Consider the following 15919-nt stretch of genomic DNA (forward strand, 5'->3'; position numbering starts at 1 on the left):
AGAATTCAGCTCAAGCAAGACAAAGTACACAAGAAACTATGCTATCACTCTGATAAATTATACCTAATTTAAAGTATAACTTACAAATGGTCTTTCCTTATACACTTATACAGAGATATTATGGATAAGGAAGCTGCCTTATATCTCCATCATTACTACATCAGTCTGATCCTATTTCATGAGGCTTCTGTATTACCTATGAATCTCTTAATTCAAAATATATTCTCATAGCCTGTCCTGATTATGTCTCTTCCAAATTCTGGAAAAATTACTTCTAAAAATCAGGAATGTTGTCCAGTTGACACAGTTCATAACTCTACAAATCCTTGATTGTTGCTTAGCTGAGTGATCACATCACACCCCTGCCCCAGTGATTGTTGACATGTTGAGTACAGACAACTGTTCTAGATGCCTTTCTCAGAATCACAGAATGTCTGAAGCTGGAAGGGACCTCTGGAGTTCACCTGACCCAACATCTGCTCCAGCAGGGACACCCAGAGCAAAGTGTCTAGGGCCATGTCCCAGAAGCTTTTGAAGATCTCCAAAGAGGAGATTCCACAGCCTTTCTGGTCAGCCTGCCCTAGCGCTTCAGCCTAGGTGCTCATAATCTGTTCGGTGTACAAGTGTACCTGGGCCTGCTTTAGGGTTCTCTATCATGAAAGCAGATTTTATGATGTTTGATGATCATATGTTCAAAAAATGTGTCATCTGAAGGTAAAGCTTTACACAAAAACTCAGGATTCAAGTTTTAAGGTACATACACATATCACTGCTCGCACATGTATTACTGTTTCAATGGTCCAATTTCTACTGCAGGCAATTCACTTTTCCCTATTGACTACAGTATTAACTAAAATTAGTGCTAGAAGATACATATATCCACTGTGTATTATCCAGATTTTCACTGGTGATGGCTCACTATTGTGAGCTGCCAAAATTAAAGGCTCTATACAACCTTCATCTGTATTGCCCCTCTGCCTCTCTGCAACTTCCCTTATATATGATGTACACTATGTGCAAAATAGCTCCATGTAAGACTGAGCAACAGTTATTGCATTCACCGACCTTTGGGTTCTCTGAGATGATGTTCTACACTCCTGCTATGCTGTGCTGCTCCAACAGATCTTCCTCACTTCCTTAGCACTATCAACATCATCCAGTGAAGCAGCAGTTGTGGAAGTATGTTAGTACCAAAAGCAGACAAGATTTTCCCCTCATTTTACTTTGGTGAATGAAAGAATCATAGAATTGTTTGAGTTGGAGTAGAACCTCAAAGGACATCCAGTCCAACTCCCACAGCAATGAAGGTTCTCAGAGCCCTGTCCAGCCTGACTTTGGGTGTCTCCACCCCTCTGGGCAACTTGTTCCAGTGCCTCACCACTTTTATCATAAAAAAAAAAAACACAACTTAAATCCAATTTCAATCTCTCTTTTAGTTTGAAACCTTTTCCCCTTGTCCTGTCACAGCAGACCAGATATGCACTAAAGAATCTGTCCCCTTCTTTCCTTTAGCTCCCCTTTAGATACTGAAAACCTGTTCTCAGGTCACCTTTCAGCCTTCTCCTCTCCAGACTGAACAGCTCCAGCTCTCTCAGCCTGTCCTCATACGAAAGGTGTCCCATCCCTTAGATCCCTTTTGTGGTCCTCCTCTGGACACTCTTCAGCAGACCCCTGTCTCTCCTGAACTGAGGACTACACATTTGGACTCTAGTCCCTACACACACACACACACAGATCAGAGTACTCTCCTGTTGCAAACAGTGCTGTCAGAACAGGATAGTCAACTTTTAATCTCCAGGCCCTGACTGATGTTCATCTGGTTCTTTGATTAACTCAGTTTCTAATTTCCAACTCTGGAAATACACATATTTTCACATTTTTTTATTTACACACACACACACACACATATACATATATATATATATATATATATATTTGACAATGTTCATGAATTAGAAATTTAACCGTTGAAAATAAAAACTGCCAGGGAGATGAGAGATACAATGGATGACATCTCCATATTTACATAGTAATTCAAATACACAGTAATATAACGATTATATTACTATGTACATTTTCAAGCATTCAGGGGAGTCCAGATAATTCGTAGAATTTAATCACTCAGGAATGTAATCATAAATACACATCTCTACAGCAGAAAGCATTAAGAAGACAAATCACCTTCTGGGTAAGTGTTATGAGATAGTTGAGAAAAGCCACAGTATTCCTAATTGATACTGTAATGGAAACGCTTTTAAGAAACATAATTATCCCAGTACTGATCACATCTTTCATGTCATGATGGAATTTCTAAAGCATGCTCTTCAATGCTATTTGTCTTTATAGAAAGACAGTCAGTGTCATTTGGGATGGAAGGCACAAAAAACAAATAGCTTGGTTTTAATACATTAAATCAGAGAAAAAAACTACTGCATTGGCATGCTCTGTACTAATGAATTAAACATTTATCACAGCTGAAGTTATTGGTAAGCTCAAAAATAATTGTCTTGCTTGTATATAGATAGAGTAATTGCAATTGAGAAATAAACTGCACCTACATTTTCATTATTGATTTATTTCAAAGGTTTCCAGTTGAAGAACAGGAATTCTGAAGAACAATATGTGAGTCTAGAAGTGATTAAATCTATCTGGCTTAGAAATTCTTCATTGCTGCAGTACTTAGAAAATTAGGCTGCTTCACCTTCAAAACTTTTTGAGATCACACAGTGATCACTGTCCTGTGAAAGAGACGTCCTGCACATCTACCACATTGAGACTGTGGTACTATTCAACCCAAAATATATTACTGATACCAAACTTCTCATAATTCCATTTAGAACTCATTGTAAGTTGCACTCTTTCAACTATGTGGATCTTATAATTGACTCTCCATTATGTATTTTGAAAGATTATGTACTAAAGTAAATTTGTGTGACAATTCAGAGGGTTTTTTTATACTTGAGGAAGCTTTTAAAGGAGCAGTCATCTTTTATCACATCCTATTCTTTCCAGCAACCAAAGCAATGAATCCGCCTAGAGCTGCCAAGCAAGCAGGGAGAAGAGTTTAAAGTTGTTCAAAAAGCTTATGCTGTCACAGGTAGCTTCTCATTAACAGTGTAAGGAAAATTTTATGGCTTAGCTGAATTTAAGATTAAGGCTTGCAGACAACATCCAAGTCAGTAGCCTCCCCATTTCCAGTAAGTGGGGCATTTGTATAGGAATGCCATTACCATACATTACTGCTTCTTTCAAACGTCTACATCTTTGAGGTGAGGTTTCAAATAAGTTGACCTTTAACCATCATAGGGAGATAAAAATGTCACACTCCAATATGAAGGAGACAGACGTGGTTCTTTGATTATGTGTATACCCGATGGCGAGATTGAGACACAACGGGTCAAATGTTAGCCCAACCAGTTTATTACAAATACTAGTTGCTTAGGGATATGGGGAAGGGAAGGTGGGCGATAGAAAAGGGATAAAAAGCAAGGAGTTTTGGTAGAAAGCAAGAGAGATATAATCACAACCGTGGATCCAGCGAGGTTCATAGTAGGTCCGTTGATCTCAGGAACTTGTCTGGTCACCGCGGGGGATGGGAGAAAGCCGGGAAGCTTAGCAGCAAGCAGGCCTCAGGCGGTTCTTCCGAAGAGGTTTTCCCCTCAATGAATTCTCAGTCAAAGGTTTTTCTCTTCAGGAGTTCTTCGTCAAATATATTTTCTCTGGGAGTTCTTCTCCAAAGTCCTTAGTTTAGTGAAGGCCTTTTATCCCTCATTTCTCAGTTTTTTTTCTTTTCTCTCTGTTAGTGTGACATATCTGGCCCAACAGATAAGCCAGCAGGGTGGTACGTTGGTTGCGATGCACAAGCATTATCATCTTTTGCAGTGATCAGATTCTCCAAGCCAAACCCTGAAAAAACAGGCTTGTCCCTATTTCTGCTTATCTTTACAACTGTAAGCAGAGACACTGAGGCACCATGACACCCCTAAATAATTTGCAGTCATCAGTTAGAGTTTTATCACCAGAAAGGCCTCACGAAGCAAGCCTTGAGACAAAAACAAACAAACAAACAAACAAACAGTTTCTGTCTTTCACAAATGCTGCAAAAGCCCCTGTAGAAGGATAATAATTGTTCACTAGTCCACTACATGGGAGCTGGATCTCCTGGAGACTATAAGCAATGTCAGAGAATCAAGACTCACAGGACATATGGAAGGTAAAGCAAAGACGTATAAAAAGAATGAGGCAAAGACTCAGGAAAATAGAATTCTGATGAAGTCAAGGTGACATTTGGCACATTGTATTATATAGATCACAGAAGATGTACTCATCTCTGCCCACAGATATCTGGAATGCACGACTCTAGCTGGACTACTTAATAAGACACCTTTTCTCCATGGAGATATACAGGTGCTTCTGGGGTAATCCTAAGGTGCTTCTGGGTGCATCCTAAGGTAAACACTTAATTAGATCTGTTGAACTAAATTTGTCCAGCCTCAGAGTACTGATACACATCAGATAGTGTAGGCTGGCAAGTTGTAGCTCTACATGGTGATGCATCTGCTGTTGGGCTTTTAAAGCAATGTTGAGATTTCACTTCAGAAAAAAAAAAGAAGTCAATGGTATATTTTTCCCAAAGACTCTGAAACTGCGGTTCTTTAAATGGACAAGGTATAGCAGTAATCTAGTAACACAATGGGTGAGACTATCTTGTATACCTACACATATGATATACCATGAAGAATCTCTCTTATAGGCAAGGGAGATAAACTAGCATTTTTAGGGCATTTGTCTCTTACTACAATCACCTTATAAATTAAGCCAATCTAGGCCTACAAAATTGTTTCTATTCTGCTTTGTCTACAACTGGATTTGTCAGCTCACATGTTGGTCTCCACTCTGTAGATATAATTGGGTCAGATGGATTTCCATACCAAATTTAAGTGAAAACAGTCAATGAAATCATATGTTTTGACAAGCAGCTGAGGAGAGAGTTCAGTATTTGAGAATCATTTGACTTGGAAGGGACCCTTAAAGTCCATCTAGTCCAACTCCCCTGCAATGAACAGGGATACCTACAGCTCAGTCAGGTTCTAAGAGTGCCATCCATCCTGACCTTGAGTGTTTCCAGGGATGGGGCATCCACCGTCTCTGTAGGCAACCTGTTCCAGTGCCTCAACATAATTACTGTAAAGACCTCTTATATCCTTATACTTTATATCTAAATCTCTTCTCTTTTAGTTGGAAATAATTTCCCCTTGTTCTGTCACAGCAGACCCTGCTAAAGAGTCTGTCCCCTTCCTTATTACAGCCCACTTGTAGATACCAAAAGGCTGATCTCAGGTCTCCCCAGAGCCTCCTCTCCTTCAGCTGGAACAGCCTCAGCTATCTCATCCCATCCTTGCAGGGTTTGTATTTGAATCTTACTCATAATCCTTGTAATGTCCTAAAAAGTATTCTTAGTTTGATTTTTAAAGTTTCAGTCATCCTGAGGCAGTTAGTAAATGAGCTGGTAGCTCAAAGGAAAATTGAATGCTACCTTCTATGAGCCAGTGCACTCCAGCATGAGCTGGTGCACTCCAGCAGGTCTCTCCCATCAGAAGTGCAATTGAGCATGGTGGAGAGAACAGATGTTGTCCCATGAGAAAAAAATTGACCTGATGCTCACATTCTCTGTCACGGGTTATGGGAGCAGATTAGTGGATGAAGGATTTCTTTCAGTAACAATAATTTACTGAACAGAAAATTATTCACAAGTAGCTGTAAGATTTTTATGTTAGATTTTATTAAGTAACTGTACATTATATAATATCGCTTTGTATTTTTTAGCGAGTGAGAGAACATTAAATAGTCACTCATAGTATACTCTGTCCTTTGAATGTATTTCTTCTTCTTTAAGTATGCTTAGTCATTTGACATTGTCTATAATAATTGAATTATGTTAATTAAAATACAGCCATACTGATTATTATATGCCACCTTGTGGAAAATCAGTGACATTTTCTTATCCAGCAGCTGACACTGTAACCTCTGAACTCACAAAGAACCACTGGGAGTTATAAAAACAGATGAGTGAGAAGGATTAAATATTGCTGCACCAGAGTACAGCTGCTAACAATACAGCTGCTGACAAAATAGCTGCTGCATGACATCTATTAGCAACAAGAAGTACAAAATGAAATATATGTATATATATCACATATTTCATTCTCACAGCATGTTTTCACCATGGATTATCTTTAAATGTGGTCAAAATATGCTGCAGAAATGAAACATGAAGTGTCACATTTAACCCGTGGCAGTAGAGGAAAGTCTGTAAATCTGATTGATAAGTGATAGTTTTCAAACAGGAAAAAAAAATATTCAATGCAGTGTTTAGAAATCATAATTATGATACCACTGTTTTTATTTTACCCAAGTGTCTTTGATTTTGTTTGATCACTACAGTGGCTGATCAAACTTGAAACACAATGTTCTAGTAAAACATTAAACATGAATATTTTACACAGTAATTTAAAGCAGGTATCAGTATTATTTAAAACATATTCACCAAATTAAAATCCAGGTTTTCACAGGAAAAAAATCTGACTGTTTTTAGCTGAGGCAAAATCAAAATCTCACCTATTATATACAAAATTGAAAATGTTTCCAGTTTTACTTTCTCCATAAATTTGTTATACACTCTCCAAGTGAACTGCATATGCTTCAAAACAAAAAGTATCTGGAAGAGAATATTTTGAAAGAAAAAAAAAAAGAACAAACCAGACAGATTATTATGCTTTCTTCTTTGCCTAAATTGATGCATGAAAATAAGAACTGAGTTAATTAAAATCATTTCTTAGTTTTAAAAGGTCTATGAGATAATGATGACATTTAAAAAGTTCAGGAAAAGAAATAAGAAAAAGATTATTCCCTGATTTTTAAGCAAGTTTTGTTCAGAGACATAAAGAATAAAGCTTGATATTTCAAAAATTGTTTGAAATAAATTGATGGTATTGCTTGTCATATGGTTACTCAGAAACAAACCCAATGTCATCTTAGACAGGAGTCAAGAAGATTATAGCTAAGGTAACAAAATGGACATCTGTCAGGTCCTCTAAATGACATTAAGGCAAATGAGCATCACAGCAGTGAGTCAAGCTGAGATAAGGAAATGATGTGCTATCATGCCTGCTATAATGACCACCAAGCTCTTGCGATACACCACAGGTGTCTCCAGTGAAACTGATGGGATCATTCTGAGATGAATCAGAGCAACTTCTAGCTCAGACACTGTTTAATCCTGCCAATTATTCCAGTTACCCTCCAAATTAGAATGTCATTGCTTCTCCCACTCCATGAGCAATTTCTTTTTTCCTGATAACACACAGTTGAAAGACTTTGGGAATGCCTTATATACTGAGTATTAAGTAGATAGATTATGGTAAAATTATGGGAGTTTTTTTTTTTTTCCTTGACAAAATTACATAAATTCAAAGTGAAATATATCTGATGTGAATGTATTTTCACACCTTTTTTGGTATGTTTAGAGAAAAGAAAAGAAACCTCAATTCCAGGAGGGTGGGGGGTAGTTATGTGGGTTTTTCACTTGTATTTTTCATAACAGTACACTGCCAAAAATATTCCAATCTCCCGAGGACTGTAATAAAAGGCTATGTGCAGGTTAATGGATTATATTGAAAATCGAGTGTGTTCAAATGTGAAAGAAGGGGGTGTGGTTTTCTGTTTCGGTTTCTTCACAACTTTTATTCTCTCCAAACCAAAGGGCTCTCTAATGCATTTAGAGCTCTCTCCTGTTGAAAACATCTGTGGCTCTAGCTGTGAAACAGCCCAACCTACTGAACACAAGAGGTGCCATTCTCCCACATCCTACACAGCACTGCTACTACCCTTTCCTTGCCAGACAGTGTGTCTCCTCCAGCTGACTGTACACAGCATCCTGAAGCAATTTAGGACCCTTTTCTGGCCTCCCTGGACAGAACGAGAAATTATTTTTTCAGAAAATCACAGAAACGGCTGAGGTGGGAAGGGACCTCTGGAGGTCACCTCATTCAACCCCTGCTCAAGGAGGGACACTCAGAACAGGGTACAAGGACCACATCCTTAGTGGCAGCTTTTGAAGACCTCTAGGGATAATAGAATAGAGTGAACCACAGGCTGCTTGGGTTGGAAGGGACATTAAAGCTCACCCAGTTCCAACCCCCTGCCCTGGGCAGTGCCACCCAGCAGCTCAGGCTGAGCCCCATCCAAAATGGCCTTGAGCTCCTCCAGGGATGGGGCACCCAGCTTCTCTAGGCAACTGGTGCCTGTGGCTGAATTCAAACATCAGTTGAATGTAAAGCTTCCCTAGAAGTGCAGATGAACTTCTTTTCAGTTTTTTAATGCCTATGAGGAAACTAAAGAAGGTTAAGGCAGTCCTTAACTGCCAGCAAACTTCAAAGACAGAAATTGTCTTCTGGAAGGGGAACATGCCAGTCTTAGTGCATACAGCCTCCTCAGATCATATGCCTGACCTATTACAGAGGGACTATGTAATTGGAAATCTCAAAGTGTTATCCTGACTGTAACTTAGGGTGACCTGTAAAATGTGTAGGGAGAAAAGCAGGAGTAACAGTTGAAAGTCTCTTTAATCTTCATATATACCAGTATTAAAAGCAGAAACTGAAGGATTAAACAATATATATATATTCCCTGAAATGCCCACAAAAGAAAATTTGAGTAACGTGGAAAATTCGACTTCATATTTTGAAGTGTAATTCATACTTGATGTCTTGTTCTCTGTGGTTTTGTGTCCAGGATTTACAGTGCTTAGATGTGAAAATAGAAATTAAATTCCCACAACCAAGTGTTCAAAATATCTCTCTGGTAAGTTCTTCAAAACAGATTGACAGACTCTGTATTTGTCTTCTAAAACACAATTAAAGTAGCTCATCACTACAGTGTTTCTCAGTGAGGCAGCTCTCTGCTTTAGGTAACCTGCTCTTTACAGTAACAGAGTATCATTTAACAAAGAAACTGCTCTGTCATGTCCTGGACATATTCCTTCCTAAATAAGAGCATTTTCAAAGGGCTGTTGTATGTTGGAGACTTATGATCAGATCTGAGAAGGACAAAAATATCACAACCGAAAAATACCCAAAATACAGCACTATGAAGGAAGTGCCATTCTTGGGATCTGTCAGATAATTTGCCTTAAAGTGCTCCCCCGTTGCACAACTGCAGAGTTGGAAGGGACACATTGTGATATAAAAAGGTACATTTTGTTAGGAAAGGAATCACAGTTCTGTGAGCAATGGCATGTCAGAATGATTTCAATAAATCCCCTAACAAAAAAGGTAATATCCTGCAATTTGGAATTTTCAGAAGACTGGAAGTATCATCTTTCTGAGGTCCAAGAAAACGAATCCTTTACCGATCAGAAATGGTAGACGGGGATTCAGCTACCCTGTCTTCTCCCCACAGCCTCTTGCAAAGACATAAAATGCAATTGAAATGTTCTGGAACCAGGTATTTATTTATAGAATAAAATCTGAACTGACAACTGTAAATGGCTTTCTTAAGCACAACCTACTAGCATACACAGGTGCTGAGTAATTAAATGCTAGCTGCAGTCCCACTATCACAGTTAAGAACAGTAAAAAAGCTGAACATTAAATTGCTCAAGTAAAATACACTACTGAGGATTCCATGAGGACTATAAAATATAATAGATCACAATTAAAGTGGAGAGGTAAAAAAAAGAGCAGATGAAATTATTTGCAAGGCTCAGCCACAGGAGGGGTGCAGTATTCTCCTATGAAATTCGGTAACTTAGTTAAGGATGAGCCATATATATACACACACATACATATGAGCTTTTTGTTAAAGATTTATATTATCGAAGGGAACTTAGTAGCATCCTTCAAGACACAGAGCTTTTACAGAGAGGTCCGCTGAAATCCCAGTTACTGTTTGAGTATGGACTACTCTCCCTCAGCTAACTAGAAGGTTGATTATTTCACCCTCTTAAAATAATTTTTAATGTAGCAATCTACAAGAGAATGAAATCAAGCCAGTCTCCTTATAGAAAATGGTTACATTTGTACACAGTATTTTTTGCTCTTCAAGCAGTAATATTACATCAATAATTCTAGGCGGTGTTGTTCTTACTCTTAGAGCTAGCTACCTCACACACGTTCAATTTATACTGGAAAAAACAATATTTGTTACTTAAGTAATAACTCTCCATAGATTATATTCAGAGGGGCTAAGTGTCTTCCCAAATCTTAGCAACACAGTAAGATTAGTAGACAAGTGAGGGAATTTCCTCTGCCCTTAAATAAGACTTCTCACACATTCCCTCTGTTCTTAATAGGTTTGTGCTTATTACCTTCAACAACAAGTTTTGGAATATGACATTTAAGCAAAATACTTTTATTACTGATTCATCCCATCACAGAGATTCACAGAATGTTATGGCTTTTTAAAACGAATAATTTAAATCTTCTGTCATGAAGAAAAGTCTTTTAAATATTAAAAACTTACTGCTCCTTTGATCCAGCCAAATATTTCTCCCCTAAAATTCACAGTTGCTAAGTTATGTATGTCTGAAACACATTCATTCTTGCTGCTCTCTCTAAGTCTTTATTTTTTATTACAGTAGTTTCCAGGGAGCCAAACAGAATCTGAAGAACCCATTTTGCTATACAGGCAATTTTGTTTTCTTCCTTATTCACTTTAATCCTCAAGCCCTTTATTTCATTCTGCCACTCCTCTGTAATTCAAGTTTACATAATGTGTTCTTTGCTATCTTGTTATTATAGGTAACAGTGTGAATTCATCATAAAGAACCTTACATTTTATATTTTACAAAAAAATATGCTAGATATTCATGATGCCTAGAATAGGTTGTCTATGGTTGTAACAAATATTTTGATGTTCATGTAGAAAATATTCCTTTTCTATCCCTAACCTAGTGCATTCCTTGTGTCATTAGCACCAGTGGCAAAAATAGTCTATGTGGTTCTCTCTGTTGCTGTTTATTCATGGAATGTCAGTCATGTGCAGTAAAATAAAACTATTCCACTCCTGCTTGGAAGTTTTTGCCCTGTGCAAAAAAGTCAGATTGTTAGATCAAAGGCTTCCTCTGAAGTAAAAGAAAGAATCACTCATTCCTTTGAACTGAGAAATTTTAATTTTTTTCTGTTGTACTTTACGTGGATCATCTAAAATCTAGAGGATAAAGTCAGAAAGAACTGAACCACATGAATTCTTGACGGAGACTACAGTGGGTAATAACAGGGTAATAACTTGAATATATTTAACCAAGAAGAAAAGAAAACTGAATTTCAGGTTGGAAAAGAAGCCTACAGCTGTGTATAAACTGTAGTTATGTTGTTGTGTTGTTACTGTTTTTACTGAAAAGTAAAAAAAATAAAGATAGATAAATCACTATAAAGAGCTTATCAATTTAGCTTTGCCTTGGACAAATCACCTCAGAGAATCACAGAAGGGTTAAAATTGATGAGATGCTCAGAAGTCATTAGTACACAGCCCTCTAGGAGCGGGGTCGACTGGCTCAAAGAGCCCAGGGCTTTGCTCCATTTTTTTGAGTATCTCTAAGGAGGCACACTTCTCAGATTATCTGTGTCACTTTTTGATCCCGCTCGTTATTAAAGGTTCTTTCACAGTTTCTGGTCAGGATTTCCCTTATTACAACCTCCACCTCCCTGACACCCTCCCATGAGGTAACTGCAGGAAGCAACAAGGTTTTCCCTTCACCTTCTCATCTCAAAGCTGAACAAACCCTCTTCAAATTCCAAGGAAAGGCTCTAAGTAACAATCATATAAGGAATTGAACATTGGGATTTACTTTTGTGCTGAAACACCTGGTTGTGATAAGTAACTCATGTGAGACCAGAAGAAAAAATGTAAGTCATTAAAATTAATATTCAAAGTTGAGTCTCTGTGATTAAAAAAAACACCATTCAAAATGTAAAACTCATAGAGGAGAGAAAAAAGAGAATGGAAGAAAACACATTTAAGAGCTATTATTCAAGATGAAATTGAACTAATTTAACGTATCTTAACTTTCCAGTAGAAGAGGAGATACTGGAGAGATGAAACTAACTGGAAGTCAATGGAAGACCGCCCTGTTGGATACACCAAATGGAATAGTATTTATTGTGGCATTCTCTGATAGCAGAAAATTTGTAATTGGAAAAAAATCATCAAATGAATGAGAAAAAAATGGTCAGGAACAGCTTTTATCTAAGAATTAAATAGCATTAAGGAAAAAATAAAGAAAGAAAAATACAAAACCTTTTGCTTATTATATCCAGTGATATACATATGAGAATTGTTCAACAGATATATAAAACTGCTTTACTATCTCCATTTCTGAGATTTAATTGCACAAATTTAACTGCAGGTATATTCCACTCCTCAACATCTTTATTACTGAGGTTACATAAAAATGAAAAAGAAACAAGAAAGGTTGTGAACAAAGTGCAGGATACAGGCTGAGCTTACACAGCATTTCTTTAATGCTTAATCCTACTGGGAAGGTGAGTTTTAATGTAAATTAGGGAATGAAAATGAAATAACTGAGATACAGTGGTTGTAACACAAATTACTGCTTCATTGCATTGCAGAGACACTGTGTTTATGTACATTCTCCATAATGCAACAAAATAATAATCTGTGTTATAATCAAATATTTGGTACATGTCTGTGTACCTGACCTGCCTTAAAATATTCTTAACAAGTCCAATATTCTACATTCATAAATAGCTACCAAAAGTAGGGACTCCGTATTGTACAGCACAATTAGATCCAAAGTACAGCATCTTACACGTAGCTACAGGTGTGGTATCACCAAAATTAATAAGGTTATTTTAATATCATTTTAATAATTTATTACCTTTTATTCTCAGCTCCTAACCCTGTTGATTGCAGGTCAGATAACGAATAAACAACATTTCTAGTTTGAAAGGCCTCTGAATTACCTTCACTTACATTTCAACAAATTTTTCAATAGGAATGCAGGAAGTAATTGTAGTCAACAAATTTAATATGTATTTACATACTGTCACACCAACACATTTATACAAAAAATCTGTTGTTGTGAGTTTGAAAAAAATCATAATTGCTTTATGCAAAGAACTTGGAAAAAATAAACTACAAAAATATGAGGCTTTTCATTTATCCTAACAAATTCAGCATTACCAGTGGGAATTAAGAAATCAAAACTGAGAAAGCAGCCTCTGCAATTTGCAACAGTAGAGACTTTTATTTAGTTATTTTTGAAGACTGTGCAGAGAATGATTTACCACACAACCCAGAGTTTCCCTTAAAACTAGCCATGCTTAAACATCTGGGTTAATAAGGAGATAGCAGAGAAGCTGGGACATTCTGTCTCTTCTTGCTTTTAATACATGAGAAGACCACCTGGAGGCCCTCATCAGAACTAATTAGCTTCACAACACCAAGTTTTAAGAAGTTCAGCAAGAGACGTACTTAATTATCTGAACACACTCTGCACTGCCACTGAGCCCTCAAGGAATGCAGAACATTACACAGCACTGCATTGGGTACAATATATCATCACGTCACAAAATCCCACTCAGGAGAAAGACAGATGCATGAAAAACACTTGCTTTCTACGTCAGACAGGACTAAGAAGTTGAATGTAAAGGCCACTTACAATAAGTAAATAAATAAAAAGGCAAAACAAAATCACCACACTCAGGATTGCCAATCTCACACACAGGTCTCTTGACTGAGAGTAATTATCTGATGCTCTCAGATTCTGATTCTGAGTAGGTATGATGTTGGTTGTATTCTTTAGATGTATTTCCTCAGAACAACTGCAGTTATAAAATTATACATGAATTTTAATAAAATTTAATCCTTCCTGTGGATTTGTTATACTACAGTTTCCCTTCTCTACTTTCATTCCATGTTAACATTCCCCAGCTCAGGGAAATATCACTAAAAAGAATTATTGATTTTTTTTATACAGAAATGCCATAGCTTGCTCTCTGTCTTGACATTTACTTGATCAATGAGTTGCCAGTGAAAATAAGAACACTGCTATTTAACCTTCTGTGTGCAAATAAAGATTATGAGCTGCTTCCAAATTTCTCTCAAAGGCCAAGCAGTTGGACATGAAGGAAGCAGCCCACAGCTATGAGGAGCCTTAGTGAAAGCACGTCAGACTCACAAGGCAGAGAAGCCACTCACCTGTAAAAGAAGCAAGAAAATGAGATTGAGGAAAAGGTTCTTGTCCTCCAAGGGCTTCTATGAATACTCAAAATGTTTTAGAAGTGAAAATACTACCGGTGAAAAATAAATTAATCTTGGAATAATACAATCAGAATTATTTGAATTGGAAGAGACCCTCGAAGCCAAGTAGTCCAACACCTCTGCAGTGAACAGGGACACCTACAGCTGATAAGTTTGCTCAGGGCCCCGTCCAGCCTGACTTGGAATGTCTCCATTGATGGGGCATCCATCACCTCTCTGTTTCAGGGTAACAGTAACCTGTTTCAGGGCCTCACCACCTTTATTGTAAAAAGTTCTTCTATCCAATCTAAATCTCTCCTCTTTTAGTTCAGAACTATTACCCCTTGACTAAATGACTCAATAGCAGACCCTGCTAAAAAGTATAACCCCTTTTGATGTTGAAAGGTGGTTCTCTGATCTCCCCAGATCCCTCTCCAGGCTGAACACCCCCAACTCTCTCAGCTTGTCCTCACAGGGAAGATGTTCCACCCTTTGAATCATTTTTGGTGTCTCTTCTCTGGACACACTTCAAGTCTCTCCTGTACTGAAGACTCCACATTTGAATGAAGTACTCCAGGTGAGGTCTCACCAGTGCAGAGGAGAGGAGTAGGATCACCTCTCTTGACCTGCTAACTACACTTCTTTTGATGCAGCCCAGGAAAAAGTTGGCTTTCTGGGTTGCAAGGGCACAATGCTGGCTCATGTCCAGTACTTTCCACCACTACTCCCGGGTCTTTTTTGGCATAGTTGTGTTCCATCCTTACAACCCTAGCTTGTATTCATAGTGGGGATTGCCACAACCAAGAAGTATGACCTTGCACTTCGCTTTGTTGAAACTCATGAAGTTCTCCTGGGCCTACTGATTGAGCCAGTCTAGGTCTCTCTGAATGATATCCTGTCCCTCAGGCACATTGAACATACCACACAGATTGGTATCATCATTAATAAGACTATTTGTGTTACTAAATTTGATGCTTTCTTGTTTCTTACCTGAGTTGTCCATACCCAGATTTGCAATACCCTGGGACCCAGGCAGAAAGCACTGTCTATTGTCTGTGATTTGTACAAGACAGAAATATTTAATAATTCAAAAAATACACACAAGGCTTTTACAGTTGTTCATGGTCCAAATGTCCTCTTGGATTTCCTTACTTCTAGCATCAACTTGAAAGATTCACAGTCAGAAATAAGTGTTAGGTTCCTAGACAATTTAGATGTCAACAATAAATTAAACTGTGTGTGTGGTTCCAACAATCCAATGGTTCCACTCTTTTGCAGTTAAAGAAAAATCTCATCACATTCTTGCCAAGGTCAGTGAGTCCTTGGGAAAGAAGCCCAGCTAACAGGACACAATTTTTCAACTACATCTAAAGAACAAAAAGGTGGAAGCAGAGCAGTTCAAAATTGTATCTTACAAGGAAAAGCTTGATCACACTTCTAAAATACTCAGCACTTTGGGCTTTTGCTTGTTTTCTCAATGAATAGTTGCAATGCGTCATCTTCCACTCTGGAAGGAAGTTCTGAATGTGCCATTCGAATTTCCATAGCAGATATAGGACATTATACACAATAACTGTGTTTTTTTCTGATTTTAAGGATTAAAAAAAGGAAAACCCATAGCACTGAAGTAGAATTCCGCCACAAAGATTTTTATGGC

The sequence above is a fragment of the Cyrtonyx montezumae genome, unplaced genomic scaffold (assembly GCF_038088225.1).
Source record: "Cyrtonyx montezumae isolate F1298 unplaced genomic scaffold, pur_monq_1.0 scaffold_12, whole genome shotgun sequence".
NCBI lineage: Eukaryota > Metazoa > Chordata > Aves > Galliformes > Odontophoridae > Cyrtonyx > Cyrtonyx montezumae.